The sequence below is a fragment of the Nannospalax galili genome, unplaced genomic scaffold (genome assembly GCF_000622305.1).
Source record: "Nannospalax galili isolate Female #2095 unplaced genomic scaffold, S.galili_v1.0 scaffold47, whole genome shotgun sequence".
In the NCBI taxonomy this organism is placed as follows: domain Eukaryota; kingdom Metazoa; phylum Chordata; class Mammalia; order Rodentia; family Spalacidae; genus Nannospalax; species Nannospalax galili.
The window spans coordinates 1,158,703-1,168,939 of record NW_008357641.1 but is presented as its reverse complement, the minus strand read 5'-3'; positions in this window follow the sequence as shown (position 1 = coordinate 1,168,939).

Here is a 10,237-nt window from a genome sequence, read left to right as displayed (position 1 = left end):
ATCCCTGGCAATGTGATTTGTGATTGACATCAAATCCCATCCCCAGGAACCCCAGCCGGCCAAGGCACGGTAGGGGGATACCACGTGGGACTGGAGTGCAGCACCTGGAGGGAGAAGAGAAAGAAGGGAGAGAAAGAGATTAGAAACATTCCTACCCTGGTCCCCACCTGCTTTTTGGGTTTTGTGTTTTTTTAGGCAGAGTCTCATATAGCTGGGCTGATCTTAAACTCCTGATCCTCCTGCCTCCACCTCTGGAGTCTGGAGTGCTGGTGTTACAGGCCTGCATTATTACACCCCGATCATGTAGCATTGAGGAGGGAACAGCTTTCCTCTGTGAAGCCTCACCTCTGCCCTCCACCTGTTTCTACAGGGAAGCCTTGTCCTCATACAGAGGGGCATCTGTGTGGGGGAATGGAATGAGCTAGCCAGATGCTGGGCACCCAGGAACACCTCCAGCCCCACAGTCTGGCCCCATAGGGGCCAGCCAGATGCTGGGCACCCAGGAACACCTCCAGCCCCACAGTCAGAGATGCCCAGAGCACCTTCCAAAGTGGCTGCAGGAGCTCTCTCAGCAGCCAATTGGCCTGCTCCTCTTCCCATCCCGTTCCCAGCCCTGAGTCCTGGGCAGGCCAAATAGGGCCATGGAGAAAGGAAACTAAGGGGGCCAAGGGAGGCAGGCAGGCAGGCCAGGGAGGAAGTGACCTCACCCCAGCTGGCGCCACTTCCTAGAAGCCTGAAGGGCAGGAGGAAACCACCAGCGCCTCCCACCCCTTTGGCCCTATCTCCTCCACAGCCAGCTCAGCCTGTGTGTCCGTGTGTCCGTCGCCCCCCCCCGCCACCCTGCAGATACAGACTTCCAACACCCCACATTCCCAGTGCCCAGGGCCCAGGGGGCATCTCCTCCAAACAACACCTGAGCGAAAACCAAGTCCCAGCTCCTCAAGTTTCCTGAAGGCTCTCCAGGTCTCAGTCTCCCTGTCTGTAAAATGGACCAAGAAAGCCGCAGGTGGTGGCCCATGTCTATCATCCGAGCACTGAGGAGAATGAGGCCAGAGGGTTGCCAGAATCCAAGACCTATCTGTGCTATTTAATGAGTTCTAAGTCAGCCTAATACAGTGAGACCCTTTCTAAAACAAACAAATAAATCTACAAAGTGGTCTGGGCAACCTCACAAAGAAGGAATTTAGCACTCAGCACTAGGGCAGGCCACAAAATTCAGGGCCCACCCAACAGAATGGGTGAGTACTCCAGCCTTTTGCTTGCTACTTTTGAAGACCTGAGTTGTATCCCTGGGACCCACGTGATAGGGTACTGACTCCTGCAAGTTGTCCTCTGAGCTTACACACTCAACGAGACACACAAATAAATAAATGTAAATTTTAAAACTTTTTTTTTTTTTTTTTGGTTTTTTTGAGACAGGGTCTCTCTGTAGCCCTAGCTGGCCTGGAACTCAGAGATCTAGGCTTGCCTGGATCTCACAGAGATCTGCCTGCGTCTACCTCCCCAGTGCTGGGATTAAAGGCATGTGCCACCACAGCTGGCCTCTAAAACATTTTTTTTCAAAAAAGAACTTCAGGCCATGCTTTTAAATGCCAGCCCTTAGGAGGCAGAGGCAGGCAGATCTCTGTAAGTTCCAGGCCATTCAGGTCTACATAGGGAATTCCAAGTCAGCCAGGGCTATAAAGTGAGACCCTGTCTAAAAACCAAATAAAAACAAAACAAAACAAAACAAAAACTCCATGGCTGGGAGAGTGGGAAAGAGCACACACCCCTGTAGGACACAGTCTCTCTATCTGAAAAATACCAATAAATTATTTCTGAACCTCTGAGGTAGCACACATCTGTAATCCCAGCACACATGAGGTAGAGGGAGGGAGATCCCAACTTCAAGGCCAGCCTAAGCTACAGAGTGAGACCCTGTCTCAAAAACAGAAAGGAGCTGGAGGTGTAGCTCAGTTGGTAGGGTGCTAACCTAGCCAGGACTCTGGGTTCCATCCCCAGCACCATAGCACAGGCCTGTTAGCACAGCGCTTGAGAGGTGGAGGCAGGAAGATCAGGAATTCAAGATCATCTTTGGGTATGTAGCAAGTTGGAGGCTAGGCTGGGCCACATGAGACCTTCAAAAAGAAAATCTTTGCTTCGTAAGTACTTGGCAGGACAGTCCTGTGCACGTCTACCATGCAGTACATGTCATTAGCAGCAAGTAGGACAGTGGACTCTAATATCTAGATCTGTTCTCATCCACATGGGGGGGGGAGGTAAAAGATGTCCTGCTGTGTCCCATCTCCTCGCAACCCCCGCCACACCCCATTACCTACCCCCTTCCCACCAGGCCCAGGCCCAGCCCCGTCTCCTTAGGGTCTGGGGGCAGCCCAGGGCCCACACGGTGGCCAGCCTCCCCAGCCGCCGCCGGAAGTGAGACAGCATATTCGTGTCCCAGGGACCAGAACGGGAAGGGCGGCCATTTGGCCAGGCTGGTTTCCTGTGGGGTTTCCCCTACACAGCCCAAGGCTGGGGCCAAGGCCACTCCCATCCATACAGACACCCAAGGTCTGAGTCTGGCGTGGATGGGCACTGCCACGCAGGTGCCCAGGAGCTGAGACTCCCCTGTACCAAGGACTGTGCCTCTCTGGCTCGTGGGAAAAGGGGACGCCAGGGAACAGAGGTGCTGACGACTGGAGGTATTCCGGACAGACCGCCGCAGCCCGCATCTGTGCACACAGCCCATAGACCCTCGGCGGCCCAGCGGACCAGAAGTGGACTCCACGGTTTCCCGGGCCTCACGAAGGAGCCAGGGCGGGGCACTGCCGCCGTCCCCAAGTCTGATCCCCAAATACTTTCCACCCTCTCAGAGCAGCTGGGATCGGAAAATACCACGGGCTGCAGGCCCCGCCCAGCCGCCGCCCTCCCGCATGTCACCAGCACTCTGCCTAATGGCCCAGACTTCCCAGGAGCTCGGCGGCTGGGCCTGGGCCAGCCGGACGCGAGTCACAAATCCCCGCCCTCCATGCCTGAACCCGCACAGGGACTAGACACCCGAACCCGGGTGGGGGAAGCAGGGACATCGGCTAGCGGCTGGACCCCGGTGCCACCCAGGGTGGAGGGGTTGCAGGAAGGGGTGAGCAGGGCTGAATCACTTGTTATAAATAGGGATATCAGCGACCTCCCACCCCTGGTGCCGGCCAGCTACACTCCAAACCAAACCCCCATCCCATTTTTTAAAATTCTTTTTGTGGTGCTGGGGAAGAGACCCCAGGGCCTGGCATAGGTTAGGCCAATGTGCTACCACCAAGCCATATCCAAGCCCTTAAGTTCCTTTCAAGCCGTCCAGAGCCCAGACTTGTACACTAGAGTGCAGACCTAGGCTTGCTCTGGCCTATCCCAAGCCCTGGCCTGTACTGGGAGAGGGATGCTAACCACCCATTTTACTTGCTGGCTTCTGAGATGTTCTAGCCCCTTCTGTTAGCACCTCAGGATTCCAAGGCTCACTAGATGTCACACATGCTTGTCATTCCAGCATTCGGCAGACTAAGGCAAGTGTTCGAGACCAGCCTGGACTGTGGAGTGAGCCTCTCAAAAAGAAAAACAAAACAAAAAACCCAGCCTGGGGATACAGAGCCCTAGCCTAGCTTACGCCAAGCCCTGGGTTCCATCCCCAGCACAAAAACCTAAAACCAGGCATGGTGGTGTACACCTGTAATTCCAGCACTCAGGAGGTAGAGGATCAGGAATTCACGGTCATCTCGGACTACCTATGGAGTTCCAGGCCAGCCTGGGCTACATAGGCTCTGCCTATAAATTTTTTTTAATTGATTAAATAAGATTAAAAATAATTATTACAGCCGGGCATGGTGGCGCACACCTGTAGTCCCAGCACTTGGGAGGCAGAGGTAGGCAGATCTCTGTGAGTTCAAGGCCAGCCTGGTCTACATAGTGGGTTCCAAGACAGCTGGGGCTACAGGGAGACCCTGCTTCAAAAAGACAAAAAAAAAAAAATTATTACTCAGGCCAGGTGTTATGGCCCATGCCTTTAGTCCCAGCACTCAGGAGGCAGAGGCAGATGGATCTCTGTGAGTTCAAGGCCAGCCTGGTCTACATAGCAAGTTCCAGGCCAGCTGGGGCTACAGGGAGACGCCCCCAAAAATTATTATTCAAACCAGACATGGTGGTGCAAGCCTTTAATACCAGCACTCAGGATGCAGAGTCAGGCAAATCGCTGTGAGATCAGGGCCAGCCTGGTCTACATAGCAAGTTGCAGGCCAGCTGGGGCTACAGGAAGACCCTGACTCAGTCTACATAGCAAGTTCCAGGCCAGCTGGGGCTACAGGGAGACGCCCCCAAAAATTATTATTCAAACCAGACATGGTGGTGCAAGCCTTTAATACCAGCACTCAGGATGCAGAGTCAGGCAAATCGCTGTGAGATCAGGGCCAGCCTGGTCTACATAGCAAGTTCCAGGCCAGCTGGGGCTACAGGAAGACCCTGACTCAAAAAAAAAATTGAATAATAAAACATATATTATTCTCAGGCCCAAGGCTCTAGGTCCCTGAGCATGCTTGGGGTTGGGTGATCCCAGTCCTGAAAAGTGATTTTGGAAGCCATGGGGGGCACCAAGGGCCATCCCAAATTCTCTCTCCCAGCCGCTCAAGGCTGATTGGCCATCCTACCCACCTAACCCAGCTCTGTCCAGGGCCTCAACTCAGTGGCCACACCCAGGGTGGCGCCAGCTCCAGCTCTAGCAGCCTGGGGCAAGGCGCCGCTGGAGTGTGACTCAGCCGTGCCAGGCATGGCAGCGTCCTGCCCAAGGATTCTCACACCCACACCACTGCCCTCCAGGTTCATCCTGCCCAGTGACCAGCCCTGAAGACACACCTCCACATCCACCCTGGGCATCCAGCAGCAGAAAAGGAAGAGACCAGGGAGCCCCACAAAAGACTGTAGCACAAGGCCCAGGACATAGGGGCAGCACAGGCTATGTCCCACTGCATTCAAATGTTCCCATTTACTGATGGAAAAACGGAGGCAGGAACATTCCAAGCTGTGTCTACACTCCATAAAGAAAAGAAAACGGCCTGCTTGGTAGCACACTCCCAGCATCCCAGCACTCAGGGGCACAGGCAGGAGATCATAAGATCATGAGTTCAAGGTCATCCTTGGCTACACTGAAAGTTTGAGGCCAGCCTGGGCTACATAAGACCCTGCCTCAATAAACAAGTGCTTGCCTAGCATGCACAAGGTCCCGGGTTCTATCCCTAGCACAACATAAACCAGAGACAGCTGACACTTAATCCCAGTACTCAGGTGGAGGCAGGAGTATCAAAAATTTAAGGTCATCATCCTCAGCTAAATAGCAAGTTGAAGGCCAGCCAGTGGTACCTGAGACCCTGTCTCAAAAAACTAAACAAAAGTAACCAGCTGAATGCTGACTTAAGGAACAGGGAAGGGGCAGGTAGGAGGATATTAGCTCCAGGCCAGCCTGAACTGCACAGTGAATTCTAAGTCAGCCTATGTTGGAATGAGACCCTATCTCAAGAGACACATTAAGATGTATCAAACCACTAGTAGCGCCCATGGAGGGCAGGTGACCCCCATGTTTCCACACAGGCCTGCTGCTGGAAGAGCAGAGATGGGGGCCTGCCCCAAAGCTGGGGCTTGCAGGGAACATCTGGCCTCCACTTGTAGCAGGCACAGGATGGCCATGGCATGGGGGGGTTGTCCCTCATGGGGCATTGCCTTGGCTGTCTCTCTCCAGCAAGCAAGAATGTGCCAAGTTCAAAGGCTGGGCCAGCAGAGACAGGCCTGACCCCCTGGACACGCCCTGTCATGCATGTGTGCTGTGCCAGCCCTATCCAGAACCACAGCTATTTTAAGACCCCTGTCAGTTCCTGGAGTAAGGCCTGCCAGTTGGGGGTCTTAAGGGGGCTCTGGAGGGAGATGCTCCAGTGAGGACAGAGAGCTCCACTGCCCCTATTCACCAGGCTCCAGCCAGTACAAGGCCTTGCCCTCCCAGGATCATGGTGGCTGAACACATGTGCCCAGGCTGGCCCAGGAATGGAGCGTGGGTGAGTGGATAGGGTGAGACTCTCATCACCTCCACTCCAAGCCTGGGCACCTGTCACAGGTTCCATTGCCAGGGATAACCCTCATACCAGAGTCCCCCAGCCTTAGAGGTGGGCACCTGCTGGGGGCTGGAGAGGGGATGGGGACAGGCAACCAAGGGTGCCTCCTAGACAGTCAAAGGCCACTGGAGTGTGGAACCTGACCAGGAGGCAGGAAGATCAGTTAAAGCTGGGGGGTTAGTAGTGTTCAATTCTAATCAGAGGTCAGACTGGGGTTCACTGCGGGTGCCTCCACCTCTCCTTAAGACCAAGACACTGGGACCCCAGAGTTGCACAAAGCTGCCCCCCCTTCCTATGCAATCTTGATTGACTTCTCCTTCCAGAGGGGAGAAAAGGGGCAAGCGAGCCTGGCACTGCAGAGCCCCCACCCTGCTTCTCCCGTGGGCGCCTTCCCTCTATCCATCCGTGAACTTAAACTACAGTTCTCTCTCGCTCATTCACAGAACCCTGGCGGCCCCTCCCCGCTTCATCCTCAGCCCCTGCAGCTACATTCCCCCTCCCCGCTAGCCAAGTTCAAGTTCAAGGCGGCTGGACCCTGGCGCCCTCCGCACTCAGTTCTCTGGGGTGACCCAGGCCAGGGCTTCTGGGATCCCGCCAGCTGTGGGTCCCTCCTCTCCAGCTCCCGGGCGCGCAGAGTGGGGACCCGTCGCGCTTTACCCCTGTCCGCCTATGAGTCCGGCGCGCAGAAGTTGCGGTGGCGCCTCCCGCTCCGCGGATCCCGCCCGGGTCCTACCCCACTTACCCGCGTGGGAGGGAGCCGGCCCTGCGCGCTGCGGCCGCCCGGGCGGGAACAGACGTCCACCCCACTCTCTTACTGGCCCGCCGTGGCCAAGATCGCCTTTAAAACCTTCCCGTCTCCTCCCCTACGGGCCGGGCAGGGGGCGGGCGCGGGGCGGAGCGGGCGACGGCGTCATGAGCCCCTGGAGGCGGCTTGCCCGCACTTTCTCCCTCCTGTCCCCCAATTCTGTCTGGTCCCCAACTCAGGCCCAACTTTCTCAACCCATATCCTGAATGGGCTTGGGCGTAGATAGCCTGGGAGCCTCCCAAACTTCCACAACACCTTCTCCTGTCTTAGGGACTCCCTCCTTTTATCTCACCAATCCTCTCTTGTAGAAAAGAATTTGTTGTAGAAAAGAATTTCTGACTCCAGTCCAGGTGATCCCCTTCCCAGGCTTCCTGGCACCCTCCCCCACTCACCAGGGACATCTGGGAAACTCCCCAGTAGTACTTGGAGTACCCCGGAGGAGGAGCCCCCCCCCCAATTCCTCCTCTGTGTGCGTGTCTCTCCCTCCACCCGGAGGCCTCCCCTCCTTAGGCCTCCCCTCCACCCGGAGAAAGATGGAGGCATTGTTCCCCACGACTGGGCCCTGCCTCAGGGCCTGGCCCCATGCCCAGGTGGGGGACTAGGAACAAAACCTAGCAAAGCAGGGGCAGGGTGCCCTCTATAGCCACACCAGCCTCCTTGGGCATCAACTGCCACCCCGCCCTCTGGAGGGCAAGACAAAGACTGACCAACCCTAGCTCACACTGAACACCATCAGGTCACTGCAGGGGCTGGGGCTTCCTGGGCTTTCCCTGGCATTGCTCTAGGCACTCAATTCTTCCAACAATCCCTAACATTTCTCAAAGACTGCCCTTGAATCTCTCACCTCCTTCTGGGAGGAAAGGGGACAAGCTCCTCTCTGAACAATGCAAGGAGAGGGGGCACTGGAAGCACAGGTCAGGTGCCTCCATGCCACCCTGCAGCCCAAAGTTCCTCTGGGATCCCCTATTTGTCATTCAGCTCAGCCTTCTGCCTCTCTGGATCTGTGTGGGGTTGGGGGGCTGGGGCAAAAGCCACACCTAGCTGCCATCCCAGAGGTAGAAGCCCTGGGGCTCCAAAGCTTCCTTCCACGTGGGGCCCACAGGCTGGCCCGGGATGCAGGATCTGACAGGTTAGGGCAAGAGGGGGCAGAGCCGCCCACCATGCTGGGGCCCCAGGGGAGGATTTGGGGTGGCACAGAATTCCCCAACTCAGGGCAGGCAGGGCCTGGGAGGTAGAGGTGGGAGAGATGGCCTCCTGAAGGGGGCTAAATGAGAGCAGAGAAAGCCAGATGGAGCTTCTGAGCCCAGTGCTCCAGTGACTGAGGCAGGAGGATGGTGACTTGAAAGCCAGATCCAGGTACAGAATGAGAGCCAGTCTCAGAAATCCAAAATTAGATACCTCATGGCATGGGCCTGTAATGTCAGCTTTAGGAGGTGGAGGCAGGAGGATCAAGAGTTTAAGGTCATCCTTGGGTACAAGGTGAGTTGGAGACCAGCCTGGGTTAGATAAGTTGAGTCTCAAAATTAATGACAGAGAATGCAGGAATGGAGTTCTCGGTGCAGGCTGTCCTGTACATACACTTGAGTTCAAACACTGCTTCCAGAAGTAGAAAGTGACTCCAGCGCTTTCCAGAAGTAGAAAGTGACACCTCTTCCCCAGTCTCTGGGGTCCATCCTCCACCCTGCTCCCCCACAGTGCTCCTTTTCCATCCCAGAGTCAGCCCCTATAAAGAGCATCGCACTCCAGCCCTGATACATATTTCCAGACACTCATCCAACCTGTGAATACTTTATTCTTTGTATTTTGGTTTGTTGAGACAGTCTCACTATGTAGCCCAGGCTAGCCTGGAACTGGTGATCCTCTTACCTCATCCCAGTGCTAGGATGACAAGCATGCATCACCACCCCTGGCCTGGAGGCACCAATCACCAGTGAGTGGTTTATGGCTCCCCTATCGTGTCTCTGCTTCCTAACCTCCTGTCTCTCAGCTTCACCATGAATCTCCAGATGGCCGCCTCATCCACCCATAGGAGCCTTGTATCCCAGCTCACCAGGGAGGACCACTGCTTCTTTTGACAATAGCAACAAGTGGGATGGACAGAGACAGGGTTAGAGCAGATCAGATGGGCACTAGTGTGGGTAAGTGCACACACACACATTTGGGAGGGGCATGGGTAAGTGCACACACACACATTTGGGAGGGGCATGGGTAAGTGCACACACACACATTTGGGAGGGGCATGGTGGTGGCACACACTCCTGTCATCTCAGCACTATGGAGGCTAAAGCAGGAGGAGCTTGAAGTTTGAAGCCAGCCTGGCTCTGTCTCAACAAACCAAAAAAAAGAAAAGAAAAGGAAAAAAATATCTGCTGTGCTAAGAACATCTGACATGAGGCACCATATTGCCATATCTGGAGATGAACATTGTCAAGAGACATGTCTGTGCAAAGGCCCAGAGGTACCAGTGTGCCTAGGATGTGGGCCCAATAGCCAGGAGGCCAGGATGGGGTGGGATAGAGGGATACACACTCCCCACTTTCTGGCTGGGTTATCTTTGGCCAAATGATGTTGCCTCTTTCAGCCACTGCAAAACAGGTCTGAAAATGTGTGGACAGGTTGTCACATTCTGACCCAGCTTAGGTGCCACCAGATCCACTGTGAGAGGGGGAGGGGAGCTATGTCAAGGGACCCTGTCAGATATGGAAGGTTGCCCTACAGGTCACCCAGGCCCATAATGAGGGCCCCTACCGGGCCCCATGGCAACTCAGCATACAGACTTCAAACAGGCCTGCCAGGAAGTCCACGTCACTGTGGTTAGGGTGGCTCCTCCCCTGGCTATGCTTCTCCCGGCCAGGCAGGGCCCCTGACTCCTGTCTCCTTGGAGACTGGCTATGTTGTGGACCAGGATCCCACCAGATCCCTGCCCCCTTGCTGGGCACCAGCCACACCCCACATCCGGGGAAGGACATTCGGTAGTGGCCCCAGCTCACTGCCTTTCATTCAGCCACCCCCCACTGGTGTTCCTGCCGCCTAAGATGGGCAGAGGAGTCCTGGGGGCCTGGGGACCAGGCCAGGTGGCTGGTTACCTAGGGGATGGACAGCGTTGCCAGGGTCTCTGGGGTGGGTGGACAGGAGTGCCCCCTGCAGATGGGTAGTTACAGGGATTCTGGAGTGACACAGAACTGGATCCTGGGGATGGATAGTTACAGGGTCTCTGAGGTGGGTGGATAGGACTGGACCCCGGGGATGGGTAGTTACAGGGTCTCTGGTGTGGCTGGACTGGAGTGGCCGCAAGCCTAGCCCAGCGCGCCTG